A 15995-nucleotide genomic window follows, 5' to 3' on the forward strand; every position below is an offset into this window, starting at 1 on the left:
ATAAAATACACAAGCATATAATATAGAAGTAGGCTGCCTGGTTGGGACAAGTCATAGTGGAAAGAGGAGAGAGGAGAGCCTCGAGGCAGGACAGGATAGTGGGGTCGAGAAACCCGCGATTGCATCTGGTGATAGTGGGTCTGGGCTTGGAGAGGAGAAGGGAAGATGAGAGGGTGAAAGAAAGCTGATGGTGGTCAGAGAGAGGGAAGGAAGAGTTTGAGAAATCAGAGATATCACATCGGTGAGTGAAGACAAGGTCGAGGGAGTGGCCGAGATTATGAGTAGGGGTGGAGGTCCATTGAGAAAGTCCAACGGAGGTGGAAAGGGCAAGAAGATAGGTGGAAGCAGCGTTAGTGATGTCAAAAGGGATGTTAAAGTCAGCAAGGATGGTAGAGGGGAGGTCAGAGGACAGAAAGTGGGGAAGCCAGGCAGCAAAGTTGTCAAGGAAAGGTGAACAGCGGCCAGGGCAGTGGTAGATCACTGCCACAAGGAGGTGAATGGGGTAGAAGAGGCGGATAGTGTGGACCTCAAAGGTGGAGAAGGTGAGGGAGGGCTCGGGTGGGATGACACGAAAGGTGCAGTTTGGGGAGAGAAGGATGCCCACGCCTCCACCCTGGCGGTCATCAGGTCTGACCGAGTGGGTGAAGGAGAGGCCTCCGTAGGAGAGGGCAGCAGGGGAGGTGGTGTCAGAGGAGGAGATTCAGGTTTCAGTGATGGCGAAGAGGTTAAAAGAGTGGGAGATGAAAAGGTCATGGATAGTTGGCAGCTTGTTGTAGATTGCAGAGTGCACAGGAGAAAGGAAGGGAGGGGACAGGGTAGATGGGGATCAGGTTGGCTGGGTTCTGAATGCGTGTGGGTGGTCTGGAAATTGAGGGGGGCATGACCTAGCAATGAGGATTGGTATGGGACAGGATCGAGGAGCCATAATTCCAGTACAGTAGTGTTGTTCAGAGGAATAATATTGAATGGAGTGGATGTAATATAGAATGAACAATGAGAAGGGGGGTGTAGTAAAAGCAAAGAAGGTGCAAACAGGAATTTTTGGGAAATAGTGGAAGGAATGGAAAGGCTGAGATTGCTACACAGAGGATGTAGATAGTATAAGTGAGGGGCAGAAAGCAATGTGTGAGAGCAGTAGGGCTGTTAGTTAATCAGACAGGGAGTTCAGTGTCCAGGTGGTGCAGGCTGCAGGCATTGGTAGTAGTGGATTAGGTAACTCACTGTACTAGTATGTAGATTGCAGTTCTTTTGTGGAGGTGGAGAAGATAGTCTGCTGTCCTTCAGTTTCTCTCCTGTTTATCTCCATATATCTCTGATGTTCATATTAATATTATCCTCATACTTTACACTAGCATACTTCACAGCTAAGCAACTTTGCAGCCAGCGGCTTCACAGCCTAACATGTACTGATTAAATAGAAATGCACACATGGATACAGGCTTGATTGCTAGCAGCACCCACCCTCTGAAACTCCACCCACAACAAAAGGTTTGCCCTCGGTGTGAACATCAACAGACCAGTACACCCCCACTAATACACAGTGATTTCCTACTTTAGCAGAGGCTAGGAATAGCTAATTAAAAGTATAGTCACAGTTACCTAAGAGATTTCATATATGCATGTAAAAGTTGCAGGAGTGAGAGATTGTTACAGGAGTGAAATGAGCACTACTACCGTGGGCATTATGTGTAAGCGGCATTACTGTGGGCATTATGTTTTAGCAGCATTACAGTGGGTATTATGTGCAAGTGGCATTACTGTGGGCCTTATATATGTACGTGAATAAGGGGCACTACCGTGTGGTGTAAAGTGAATAAGGGATGTTACTTGATGTTGTAACGTGAATAAGGGACACTACTATGTGGTGTAATATGAATCAGGGGCACTGCATGTGGTGTAATGTGAATAAGATTGTGCTGCTGTGTGGCATAATTTGCATTGGGGGCACTATTTCTTCTATGTGAGACCACCCCCCCTTTTTTGCAGCAAAATCACGCACTGTTTCTTTATAAAGCATGGGAGGGATAAATATAAGGTTTTATCCAATCAAAGGGCTCCAAAATCGATATTCGCTTACCAAAAAAATTAAGCTTGAGCGCCTGCCCTGACTGTCAGAGGTGCTGAAAGGCAGGGGAGCAGGTACTAATTACCAGGGCCATTGGAGGGACCTGGCAGGGCCCTGGGCCAGCTGCTAAGAGGACAAACATCGCCCTGTGCAGCCGTCCATGCTCCTGTGCAGCGTGCATATATATTAATCACAAGAAAACTGGTCAGATTGGACTATATGATTACAGCCATACTTGCCCACACTCCTGGGATTTGCAGGAGGGCTGGTCAGCAATTTAATCTGCGGCACCTCATCCCATACTAGTAGCGCTTGGCCAGTCGTGAAGTTATGGTTGGTTAATGGTGATCTGTTTACTATGAGGATCCAGATTATACTGTAAAGGTGTTATCATTATTGAGTTTTTAATATCCACCCATAGTTTCTGCTAACTGCACAGATACCATTCCCCTTGCCTGATAATACATTGTGATACTAGGGCTGCCAGGACCCACGTGAGCACATGATGCCATTATTATATTATTAATCTTTTAGTATCCGTTCCTGCATATAATGAACAAAATTAGTTTCTCTAATGAGATGAAATCATTAGTATAAGATGTCTTGGTGTTATGTATAATAAAACATGGTAGCCAGTAAGTAGGCCTGGAACTAACTTAGGGGTAGATGTATTAAGCCTGGAGAAGTGATCAAGCAGTGATAAGTGCAAGGTGATAACGAGACAGCCAATCAGCTCCAATATGTAAATTTACAGTTAGGAGCTGACTGGCTGGTACGATATCACCTTCCACTTATCACTGCTTTATCACTTCTCCAGGCTTAATACATCTGCCCCTTAGGAGTCTATTTGCTAAGCCTTTGAGATAAAGTGGAGCTGATTGGCTGGTACTTTACCTCCGTCCATTTTATCTCCATCCAAGGCTTAGTAAATAGACCTCTTATTCTGTTCCAGATCCCTGGATTGCAAGTTCCTCTGACAAGATCAGCCACGAATGCAGGCCTACAACAGTGTCACGTATATATTGGAAGGAATAGTACTATTTGAGTTTATAAACTAAATTCCAAAATGTTAAAGTTGTATATACTGTACGTAATGCAGAGCTTTCCATGCTTGCACAGGGAAAATAAGCGGTCCACATAAGCCAGTTGCCTGTAATAGCCTCATACTTTGATGGTAAAAGCATGCAGCAGTATATAACATATGGCACAGATCTGACCTTGCCTACAGGGGCTTGCAATCTGCTCATTTATGCTTCACATAAGGTACTAAAGGAATATGCAGGCCTAAGTCCTATTATACTAGGGTGCATATAGTATAGTAAGTTCCCATTAACCAGTTGTCCAATGTAAACTGTATAATCAATTTCATTTCTTTTTTTTAATAATTAGCCAAATTACTATCTTATTATTGCACTCACCTCAGGAAATGGTGCCTATATTCTGTACTGTAATGCACTATACTATTTGCACTATTGTACTGTAGTACAGTATATGCATTATACAGTTTCTTTGTGTAGTAGACATCTATGCATACTGTATAGGCCTGTAATGTGACAGTTCTCCAGGCTACAAGCCGCTCACCCCAAAATCAATATTCAAACAGGATCAATCCTGCTGCTATCCTCCTGACATCTGACAGATAAAGAGGGTGGTGAATAAAATGAAAGGCAGTGAGTTGATTAGGAAAGAAGGAAGAAATCCACATTTTAGACAGAAGCATATAGGGATGATAGAAAATAAAATTTATGTAAGAAACAAGCCATTCACAGCGGCAGAGAGCTGCAGCTGTATGCATACTACAGAACACTAGTATAGGAAAGGTTAATGCAGCTGCCAATTCTTTATGTCTTCTCTGCAAAACAAACCAGACATAGAGAATTGACTGTTTATTGAAGTAATCTTTACAGGAAAGGAGGAGATATATTAGATATGAGGAGGGAACTAGGTGGTTTTACAAAAAAAAAACACAAAAAAAACAGACACCCATTGATATCTCCGACCAATAAGGGCATCCGTTTGGAAAAGGGGTGGTATGTTTTATCCAACGGAATCAAATGGACATTGGGTCTAATTTTTCCACAGTCTTTTTGTAAGCATAGAAGAAATTCATTTTTTAAAACAAGTGCTTCATTTTTATTGTCTGTTTCTTTTGTATCAAACCGAGTACGGATCAAAGCAAAAAGAGGAAAATACATAAAAGACAACACAAAAAAAGCAACATATTTTTTGTCCTGTTTTCTATATTTTTGCATGGATACTGTTCACTGGCAATTCCAAATACGTGCAACAATATTGGATTTTATACTTGATGAATTTTCTATTAGAAAGGTAAGATATTATCTTTTTGACTTAACATCAAATCAATTCTATGTCCAGATACAGTATGTATACATACCGTAGCTAATATGCTGTTGAGAATTTTATGTTAAAGTAATAGCGATTTTCACAGAAGGATTACTGTAATATAGATATTGCAATGTCTTTCAAGGTCTGCAGAACCACATGTTTCATAAACTGACACTAGCAGTGTCTGCCTGTCTGGATGTGCAGTTCTTAGTACCTCCAATACAATTATTCAGCAATCTAATCTAATCACAAACTGGTGGTCCCTCTATCGCCATTTGGTGACCTATAGATTATGAAAAGATTACACTATAAATTCCTTATCATATGTATTATCAAACCAATGTCTTACATTGCAGCTGTCACTGTCTCATTTGCAATGGCTTTTCAAATATTTGAGTGCAACAGTATATATTTCTTCTTATCCATTTGATATAGGTGATGCATGGGCTGAGTAAAACGGTTTTGCAGCTATTTGTGTGAAGTACACAAACAGGTGCAGCGTGCTCGTGTGAGTGTGTGTTGTGAATAACTAATAATCTGTTTTATGGTGGTGCAAACAAGGCTTCTTACATTACAGTTACTGTGTCTGGCCATCAGTGGTACTGACTGACAATACCATGTACAGGGGTCCTTTGAATGAAGATGCGTATTTGGGTATCTTGATTGATTTTGCTTTAAGAAGGCGTGGATGCTGAAACAGAGTCTTTATATGATTCTGAGATATATATATATAAATATACATATATATATATATATATATATATATATATATATATATATATATATATATATATATATTGAATGTTTGAAGATTACGCATCTCTGTGTGCACAGCAAGTTATCAAATGCAAGACAACTTGTGAACTTCAGTTGTGCACGCTTTTGGTACATGACACAGACATGTGTTTCATTGTCCACTTTGTATGTGCCAGGAAAGAATATGGGATTGTGTACAGTTGGTGGGAGGAGGAGGGGAGTAATCAGATAGAAAGAGTACAAACAGCATCCCTAAAGAAACAGTAAAGGGATAGGGGGAAGGGTGCCATTTCTACAGTGTTGGTTGCTATGGAAACAGTACAGACTGCCTGCCATGCTTCACATGGGCTGTGTGCACTGTAAAATGAATGGACAGTGAAGGGTGAACGGGGAAGAGAAAAGTCAATTTGCTGCAAAAAAAAAAAAAGAAGATGTAGAATTGTAATGGCTGCTACTACTGTAGATGGTTCATTGTATTTTTGATTCTGGGCACCATTCATACTGTAGAACAATGTGTACCACGGAGATGAAAACCCCACTATTTGCAAATAAATTACAATGATCAATTATTCTTTTTTTTTTTTTTTTTGCATTGTACTGTGTAAGCCCATGTGTTCTAGAGGATGTCAGTGAAAGGTTACATACAGGTTGGCTGCATCAATGAGAAGACCTGCACTGGCTAAGTCATTTTATTTGAAACATCACAGCTCAGGTAGTAAAGATGAGGCGATGAGCTAATGCTGCAGAGTCATTAATATGTGAGTTACAATCAGGCCTCTGGTGTCTTTCCAAAATCTCTGTGACAAAATATATAATTAGCCATATAAGTCTGAAATGTAGTGTCATGGAGTAGGGGGAGCTTTCAGAGATAATACTGGAATCACTGCGTGCCAGTGCGACACTCCGCATACAAACAATTGACCGAAGGCCCTAAAATTGGTCAGTCTTTCGTAAACAATCCCCTATTTATTAAGTAGCATTTCACTCTGAGCTTATTACTTAGGATCATCCAGTTTGCTGATGCTGATGTGAGCAGCTTAACATGGGTATATCTGCTGGCGGCCTGTAGCAAAGTAACATAAAGCAACATATGGCATAGTCACAGAGTGCTCCTCTTCCTACTCACCTCAGCATTCATCGAAAGAAGAATGCCCGTGGCTCTGTTAGGATCATTGGGAACCCAGGCAGATCCTGCACATGAAGTGTGGAAGATAAAACTAGGAATGTTACATTTTTTTTTTTTTGCATGGAGTTATCTTTAAAATCATACATACGTATAACTGATGACACAAATATCTTCCAGCGCAATGTACCTATAACTGCTGTAGCCCAGACTTTCTTTACGTCTTGCATCCATTCATTTCTAATAGACTTGTTTATGCTATATCAGGGGACGAAGTTCTTCTCAGTAAGTACAGCAAGTGCAGTAAGCTGGCTGCTAGACTTATCCACTCATACTTGCTTTGATTTAATATTGTCCTCCAGTTAAACTTAATGCATACAGCAAAACACATGTCTGCATTGAGGTGGTCTGGCTGCAGTGATACATATAACACTGGAGTGAATATACACATTTAGCTCTGGCCACTCAGGGCATGATTCAAAGAGGACACAAAGGGCACAGCAGCATCATCTTTGGACGACCACAGCTGCTGTGCATAAATATGCTAATTTTGTAGGCGGTATCTTGCATTAAAAGACACCCTCTGCCAGCTTCTCAGATCCAATGCTTGTGTCCTAAGAGTAAGACACAGCATCGTATTACCGTAGCAACCATCAGTCGTAGTATTGGCCATCTGAGCCACACCAAGGTTATTCAGCATGGCCGGCAAATCTCCGCTGCCAAGGCTAGTATATCTGCATTGGAAGACGCAGTCATTGGCCTCGGCACTCCCAAAAAACGGAGACAACACACCTCCATTTTGTAAAACGGCCCCATCTCCTTCCCTAAACGGCCGAAGCCAGCCAATCAGGTTGCAGAATCCAGGGCACTGCAACAGGAGGGGCAGAATGAGCAAGTGCGGGAGCAATTGGACTGACTTGCGTTTAATTCTGCACTGTTACTAAATTTGTACGTTTGCTAATAAGTTCATGAAACGATTTCTAATAGGCAATTATATTTAGTGTAATATTTTGAAACTGGTGTTTAAAGGAACATTATTTACTAGAGCTGATGTCATCAGCACTAATAGGCCTATGTATAAGGCGGTAATTGCCGTTTCTTCTTTGATACTAAAAACAAAGGAAACATGGAAGCCGCAGCGATAGCTCTAATATGGTACCTCATCAGGGGGTGTCACACCTCCTGCGGCATTACCGATCCAAACTGCGTCCAAGGATGCAGTATCAGATCATCTGCGACACCATCGCCTGGTTGCATGACCCATCCTCTGATGGAGATCCTGACCTCATCACTCCCCAACAACACTGGCGACAAGCCTCCATTTTGAGAAACGGAAGCCATCGCCGGCCCCTCCCCGCCCCCAAACGGCATCAGACTCAACCACTGACAGACTGATCCCATAGTGTGTCGGATGTCGCAGACCTGTACTGCACATGCGCACTATGGGTCCGGGGCATGCGCAAAGTACCAAACATCAGTACTTTGCTGCATGAGCGGCTACTCCGTACACCTCTGAGTGAGGGCCAGGATTACTAGGTTTCCTAGTGTCCCAATGTAACACCACTCAGGAACTGAGTGATATCATGCTCTGCCCCCTGCCACTCATAACATCATGAAATCACACAAGTGCCGAGGCAGCTCTGTGACAAGAAGATGGGCACCACCTCCTATGCCTTGCCTGGGCATAGGGGGTGGTGACAGGGCATTGTCTTCATCCCCTGTCACATGCATGACATATAGTAGGTGTTGCATTGGCAGTACGGATGGTGTAATGGTTAGCATTACTGCCTCACAGCACTGAGGTCATGGGTTCGATTCCCACCATGGCTCTAATTGTGTGGAGTTTGTATATTCTCCCCGTACTTGCGTGGGTCTCCTCCGAGTGCTCCGGTTTCCTCCCACAATCCAAAAATATACTGGTAGGTTAATTGGATCCCAACAAAATTAACCCTAGCGTAAATGTGTGTACATGTGATAGGGAATATAGATTGTAAACTCCACTGGGGCAGGGACTGATGTGAATGGCCAAATATTCTCTGTAAAGCGCTGCGGAATATGTGTGCGCTATATAAATAACTGGTAATAAATAAATATAATAATTCTCTACACCTATGTACGCTCTTCTGCGTTGCAGTGATACTGATATGCATAATGTGTGACACAGTGCAATAAAAAAATGTATCAGTGGTCACTGACTAGAAAGTCTTCCTACTGTATATACTGTATGTCCAAAGTGGCTTTTCAATAAGGGCACCAAACAGGTAATACTCATTATCTTTTGATGGCACTACTATCTCCTCTAGCCCCCAAGTGCGCTGTCTTGGAGTAATCCTTGACTCCTCCCTCTCCTTCAAACCACACATTCAGCACCTCTCACAAACCTGCCATTTTCATTTAAAAAATATTTCCAGGATCAGACCCTTTCTGACCCAGGATGCTACTAAGACTCTTATCCACTCACTGGTCATCTCCAGACTGGATAACTGTAATCTCCTCCTGACTGGCATTCCTGACAAACACCTCTCTCCACTCCAATCTATCCTCAATGCTGCTGCCCGGCTCATTTTCCTCACCAAACGCACTACGTCTACCTCTCCTCTCTTACTAGACCTTCACTGGCTCCCCTTCCCTTTCAGAATCCATTTCAAGCTTCTCACACTCGCTTACAAAGCCCTCACCCACTCCTCTCCCATCTACATCTCTGATCTTATCTCCCTTTACATTTCCACACGTCCTCTTCGCTCTGCTAATGCACGACGACTTTCCTGCCTACGGATCACCTCCTCCCACTCCTACCTCCAAGATTTTTCACGTGCTGCACCACTTCTCTGGAATTCCCTACCTCTCCCCCTCAGACTCTCCACCTCTCTACAAAACTTCAAACGGGCTCTCAAGACCCACTTCTTCACCAAACCCAGCCAAATCTCATCCTAACCCTCTGTTCTACACTCTCCATGTACCCCATCTGTGTCACCCCTGTCTGTCTACCCCTCCCCTTTAGAATGTAAGCTCTCACGAGCAGGGCCCTCTTCCCTCATGTGCTTATCCTTTCTTACTTATTAATAATCTTCAACTGCATCAACTCCAGCAGTCTTCTGCCACCTGATACTTATTCCAGTGTCATCTGCTGATGTAACTATGTTTATTTACCCTGTACTTGTCCTATACTGTCATCAACTGTAAGTTGCTGTTTTCCTGTTTGATTATTCATGTACTCTGTAATTGGGCGCTGCGGAACCCTTGTGGTGCCATATAAATAAAGGATAATAATAATAATAATAATAATAATACCTGTATTGGATAATGTTAACTGTCCATTTATTGTTTGCAAAGAAAATGCTCTGTATTGCAGCCTCTGTCTTGGTACTGGAATTCTGGTACAGCAATGTGGAATGGAAAGGAATGCCAGTTTGGGCAGTACTCCAGTTAGAGGGTAGAGTGCAATATTCTCGCATATGAGAGTATGGCTTTGAGACTATTAGCCTTAAAATCTTAATTTCGGAAATATGGGGGACATGTACTAAGCAGTGATAAAAGTGGACAAGTTGCCCATGCAGCTGCTCTGTATACTTTTATAGTATGCAAATTATAAATGTTACATCAATGCTGATTGGTTGCCATGGGCAACTTCTCCACTTTTAAAAACCTTTGATAAAGCTGCCAAATGACAGCGAAACGCGTTAGAGAGCCATATCTCTGACCAAGGGCACTGCAAAAAAAAACCACAGGACTTTGCACGAACCATCCATATCCTGGGAGATTCCAGTCCCTTAATTGTGGACATTAATAAAGGGAGAACCACCACAGTCATTGCGCTGACAAGGAGAACACTCTGGACCCTCGCTAGGTGGGATACCCGGCAGAAAGACCACACGGGACTTGGTAACTATTCAGTTCCAGATTGGATGCTACAAATTCTACACATATGTAGGTCCTGCAGGATTCATTGTTTATTTAATCAGTAACAGTTGCATATGCCGGCATTTGCATAGAGACTGCCCTAAGAGAGACTAACTGTGGTCTAAGAGATTGGCGTATAAGGCTCTATTTTTAAAGTGGATGTGAGTGTATGTATTTATTTCATTGTTCATTTATTATCAAATATTTTTATTAAATACTCAGACATTGGTCTTTTAGTGAATGCAATATTGTGGCAATTTTTTCTAGCGCAGTTGGTTTCTTCGTATTTCTCCACTTTTATCACTGCTTAGTATATCTCCCACATCCCTTAGAAGGTCAATAAGTTGTTTTTGAAGAATGAAAGAAATAAAAACAGTGCAATAGACTCATGAGGAACAGAAGGGGAATGGGTTAGCTTAGCTCACAAGTGAATACTTAGATTCATACATGTCTGTTATTTCAAGCCTGTCCACGTGGTTCTGCCCACAAAGATAGACGGTTCTCATAGCGCACTAAAGGCCTGATTCAGAGATGGAAGCTAATGCAATTTCTCGGCTATGCAACTGCTGATATCTGCAAGTGAAGCTGCCGCCCAGAAATGAACAAGAGACACCCACTGGAGCTACCACAGCTCATTCACAATTGCGTACACATTTGCAGCCTATATGCAAGAACAAGGAACATCAGGCTTAAGGGTAGACCCGGCAGTAGTGACACAGGCGCCATGTTTTTGAATGTAAGAGCCAGTGCTGCAAGTAGAAAAAATGTCTTATAGGTACTGTGTGTGCGCGCCAAAAAATGGGTGTGGCCAAATGCCACATGGGGTGTGGCCAATTAAAATAGGTGCGTGGTACACATATGGGGGGGCCAGATACACTTATGACATCAATAGTGCCAGATACACATTTGCCCCCACAGTGCCAGATATGCTCCTACACTGCCAGATGCACAAATGCCCCACAGTGCCAGAAGCACAAATGCCCCACGGTGCCAGGTACACAAATGCCCCCAGTAGTGCCATATATGCCCCCACAGTGCCAGATACACATTACCCCAGAGTGTCAGATACACATATGCCCCAACAGTGCCAGATATGCCCACACTGCACCATATACACATATGCCAGATATGCCCCCACAGTGCCAGATACACATGCACCCATAGTGCCAGATATGCCCCCACAGTGCCAGATACACATATGCCCCTTCAGTGCCAGATATGCCTCCACATTGCCAGATACACATGCCCCCACAGTGCCAGATACACATATGACCCCATAGTGCCAGATATGCCCCCACAGTGCCAGATACACATGCCCCCACAGTGCCAGATATGCCCCCACAGTGCCAGATACACATATGCCCCTTCAGTGCCAGATATGCCTCCACATTGCCAGATACACATGCCCCCACAGTGCCAGATACACATATGCCCCCACAGTGCCAGATACACATGCCCCCACAGTGCCAGATATGCACCCTCCTGCCCCTCTCCTGCTGTCACTCCGGTCTCCTGTATATTAGAACTGGCGCCGGTTCGCGAGCCAATCAGGGCTCAGGGCAGCGGCGGCTCCTGATTGGCTGTTGGTCCGCGAGCTCTGATTGGCTCACGAACCGGCTCAGTGCACGCCGCTGCCGGACTGAGGGGACTCGGGCTGACAGGAGAGGAGAGGCGCATGCTGCACTCTCCTCTCTCCAATACCCAGTGTCTGCAAGGTGGCGGCCCGGCGGTCTGGCTGTGGTTTTCTTACCGGTACGCTGTACCACCCCGTACCGCCATACTTGCAGCACTGATGAGAGCTTGCAGCTGACGGCAGGTACATGCCCAGAAAATGTCTATGACATGCCTGTGTTTTTACAACCACTCCCTGTTACCTCCTCCAAATGGAAACACCCTGTCAATCACTGTGCAATAAAATCCTCATTGAGAGCAGGATCACAGCGGCACCTTGACACCTACGCAATGCGATGGCAGCACATGCACTGTCTGCCAATAGTCACTCCTTTGCATGGAACATCCGCACTGCGTCCATATCTGTATCAGGCCAAAAGTAAGTCACTGAACACAGAGACGGCCATCAGGCTGATAATAGGATAATAAAAGTAAGTCACTGAACACAGAGACGGCCATCAGGCTGATAATAGGATAATAAAAGTAAGTCACTGAACACAGAGACGGCCATCAGGCTGATAATAGGATAATAAAGAATGACCCAAACTGAAAAAAGTGAAAATACTTTATAAAACTCTGTTTTCCCCCAACATCCTCAGGAACAATATGATAAATTAAAAATAAAAAAATGGCAAATTTAAATAGGAAACAAAGCTATTACTGTACGGTAATTAGGAGAAATAAAAGATACACTGTGCCAAAGACCTGCCCATTAACAATGTATTGATACAGATGTATCCTTTGTTACTGTTGATTCAGTTGCGCTAAATAGCCCCTGTTGGCACGTGAGATCCTGTTTGGAAGACAAATGCATGTTCACAGTAGAGCTCCGATCGTTTTTCTGGTCAAAATTTACACACAAAGAAGATTCTAAACTGCATTGCACTGATTGATAGATAGATACGTACATACATACTCTGATCAATGGGGTAGACATCTGTTTACGACAGGTATGAGTCATTGGGTCGACAAGACTTAGGTCGACAGTCATTAGGTTGACCACTATTGGTTGACATGCATTAGGTCGACAGGATCACTAGGTCGACATCATCATTGGGTCAACATATACTAGGTCGACAGGTCAAAAGGTCGACATGAGGTTTTTTTTTTTACCAATTTCTTCGTAAAGTGACAGGGAACCCCAATTAGTGCACCGTGTCTCCTCGCATGGCTCGCTTCGCTCGCCATGCTTTGGACAAGGTGCCGCGGGTAGGTTACCGTTCCCAATTGTAGTCCACGTTTAAAAATTGAAAATAAATGTGAAAAACTCATGTCGACCTAGTACATGTCGACCTAATGATCATGTCGACCTAGTGACCCTGTCGACCTAATGCATGTCGACCAATAGTGGTCGACCTCATGACTGTCGACCTAAGTTGTGTCGTCCTAATGACCGTATTCCGTTTACGACTGAGGGGTCGATTTAGAGTTGATCGTAGATGTGCTAAAAAAAAGCACATCTACGATCAATTACTCTAACCTGCTGGGGGACTCCTAGTACAGGGTGAGTCCTCCCCGCATGCCGGATCCAGCCCCATCGCAAACATGCGAAAGCATCGCATGGTGGCAATGCTTTTGCAGTTTAGAATAGCCCTCTGCCTGCGCAGCCTAGCTGCGAAGGCAAACAGCTACCCGTCATGTTTTGTGTCCCAGTGGCTGCATGTGACGTCATGCAGCCACCGCGGTCAGCCCCACAAACCGTCCAGACACACCGCCTCCCACCCTGTCAATCAGGCAGAGGTGATCGTACAAGTGAGATGCCGTCGCAGTTCACTGTGTGCACACGCTTCAGCCTGCGAACGCTGCCATAGCAACATCTAGGTCTGAATCGGCCCCATAGTCTGAATGTGTGTAAAAAGGTCTCTGTAGCAAGCAGACGCGGCTTTCCTCATGTCAGGTTCCATTGTGTTTCACCTGCCACTTTGTATGTGTGTACAACTATTTCCTGCGCGGTTACAGCCGCAGCCCAGTGTGTTTTACTGAGAGGCAAATAAGATGCAAAATGTAAAGGAAAATACAGCGCGCTGCTCGTCTCCCCGTGTCTCAGACGATGTGAGGACACAGTTGTATGGTGTGACAAAATATTTACATAACTAATAAAGCATAGGCGTAACTACAGGGGGTGCAGGGGGTACGGCTGGTTCCAATCTTTCCGCACTTTTACATTTCGGTTTGTAATAGGTCAACATGTAAAAGGTAGACAGCAGAAAAGGGCAACATGGAAATAAGTGACAAAATAAAAAACTTTTTTTTTGTCTTTTAGATGTCATTTGCTATACTAAACCACGTGACCCCAATTAGTGTATCGCTTCGGGCAAGATTACTATGTGTGTCGACCATCGTTATGTTGACAATTTGAACCTGTCGACCTTTTGTACCTGTTAAGCACTGTCGAAATATTTACTGTTGACCTATCATCCGGACCCGGAAATGAATGGGGCCTGTGACTGCGGTCAGAAATGGGAGGACCACAGTAGATCTTGGCGATATCTGCCGCAGTCCATCCTTCATACATATGGGTTATACTTAATATTTGTGTATTTGTGGGTATCCACGGAAAACGGGTGTTTTCAGGGGGATATGCCACAAGTATTATTTGATAAATAGGGCGCTTCGTACTCTATGATACCTCTCCATTTTTGAGTATTCAAACACAGCCTACCCAGTCTGGCCGGCAGTCCAGATACGCTTATACTGTAACTACGGTTACAGCATACCTCTGAACTGTCCCGCTGTCCCATCCGCGGCCGGCAGTGTCCCACAGGGGGGCGAGTGCAAACATGGCTGAGAATACATGCCGTGCGCATGTGTGCGGCCTCTATTCACAATGATGGGGGGAGCATGGGGGGAGCCCAGCATCTCGGAGAGTGCTGGGCATGCCCCAATAGTGACACGAGTGAGGGGTTCTGCTAGGCCCAGCCCAATTTTTGTGAACCCCACCCCCTTTTACAAGGCTCCGCCCCCTTTTGGTCTCGCAGGCGCCATAGTCGCCTTAAGTTGGGAGGTATGGTTACAGTAAGTGTCCATATAACATTATGCTTGTTCCCATTTGTGTTGCTAGTTACAATATTGAATCAGGTCTTTATCTCTTTCCAAAAAGTCAAGGCCAGCTGATAATAACCCGAAAACCCGAATTATTATCTGAGTCCCACAATAAGCTTGAATACTCCTGCATTTTATTCATTTATCTCATACTGCCAAATCCTGCACGTCCTTACATTCCAACTTACACAGCTTTCTGATGCACCTCAGGCAAAGAGTAACAACATGTAATAAATCAGAAAATACATAGGGCCATACACAGCGGCCTAATAATGACTACACAGCATGTGATCCATTAACCCTCTCAGTGATTCATCTGTGCTATGGGGATTCAGCTACATGTGCAGAATCAATCACGACAATTTATGTTCCCTTTAAGGGACAAGTGACATTAAATAAAAAAAACAACAGGCTGTTATTTGGTAGAAAATGTCTTGAAAGTGTGTATGTGTATGTATATGTGCTTGTAGTCATCAATGAACAGACATGGATGGAGATTGGCTTCTTTTTGGTAGTGGTCATGCACAGTGTTTGTTTTGGTACTGTCAGCCTTAAATGTGCCAGTAAATGAAAAATATTTCCATTGTACAGTACCATATGCCATCTTGCATGAAGTGTAATAGGGTAGGACATGCATATGCTGCCCCTGTAAGCTGCCCTACTTAGTAAATATATATACATAATAATTATAAAACAAAACAAAAAATGCCATAATTAGTGGCTTTTTAATTATTCTATTAAATTGGCAATCATCAAATGAGGGCTTATAACCAATCAATGAAGATAGTAAAATTAGGCAGGTGGGGGGCGGCCGTTACTGTTGTGCCTCCCTAGGTCCACCCTCACCCTGGTCATGCATAAAATTTAGGACCTCATTCAGTAAGGATTGCAGTTTCTGCTAAAAAGCAGAAACTGCGATCAAATAGTTGCCGCCCAGAAACAGACAAAAAAATTCCCATTGCAGAAATTGCAAATACATCGCAACGCGCGGTCTGATTGCAAAACCATATGCAATCACCGGAACAGCGAAGATTTTTCCCATCTGCACCAGGCAAGGTCGGCCACAATTTTTGGCGGCGCAAAATGCTGGAA

At 43.8% G+C, this 15995-nt stretch overlaps 1 protein-coding gene across 2 annotated transcripts in view; it reads left to right on the forward strand.

Annotated features, from left to right (window-relative positions):
• The first annotated feature begins 4191 nt into the window (after positions 1-4191).
• The window catches only part of SHISA7 (shisa family member 7), a 349002-nt gene continuing 337198 nt past the window's right edge, over positions 4192-15995 (forward strand). Inside the window, exon 1 of one of the 2 annotated variants that reach the window (XM_063942679.1) lies at positions 4192-4393. The gene's annotated coding sequence lies outside the window, so the exon portion shown is untranslated. The remainder of the gene's footprint in view (positions 4394-15995) is intronic. The other variant, XM_063942680.1, reaches the window with a different exon arrangement.

The sequence above is a fragment of the Pseudophryne corroboree genome, chromosome 10 (assembly GCF_028390025.1).
Source record: "Pseudophryne corroboree isolate aPseCor3 chromosome 10, aPseCor3.hap2, whole genome shotgun sequence".
NCBI classification, from domain to species: domain Eukaryota; kingdom Metazoa; phylum Chordata; class Amphibia; order Anura; family Myobatrachidae; genus Pseudophryne; species Pseudophryne corroboree.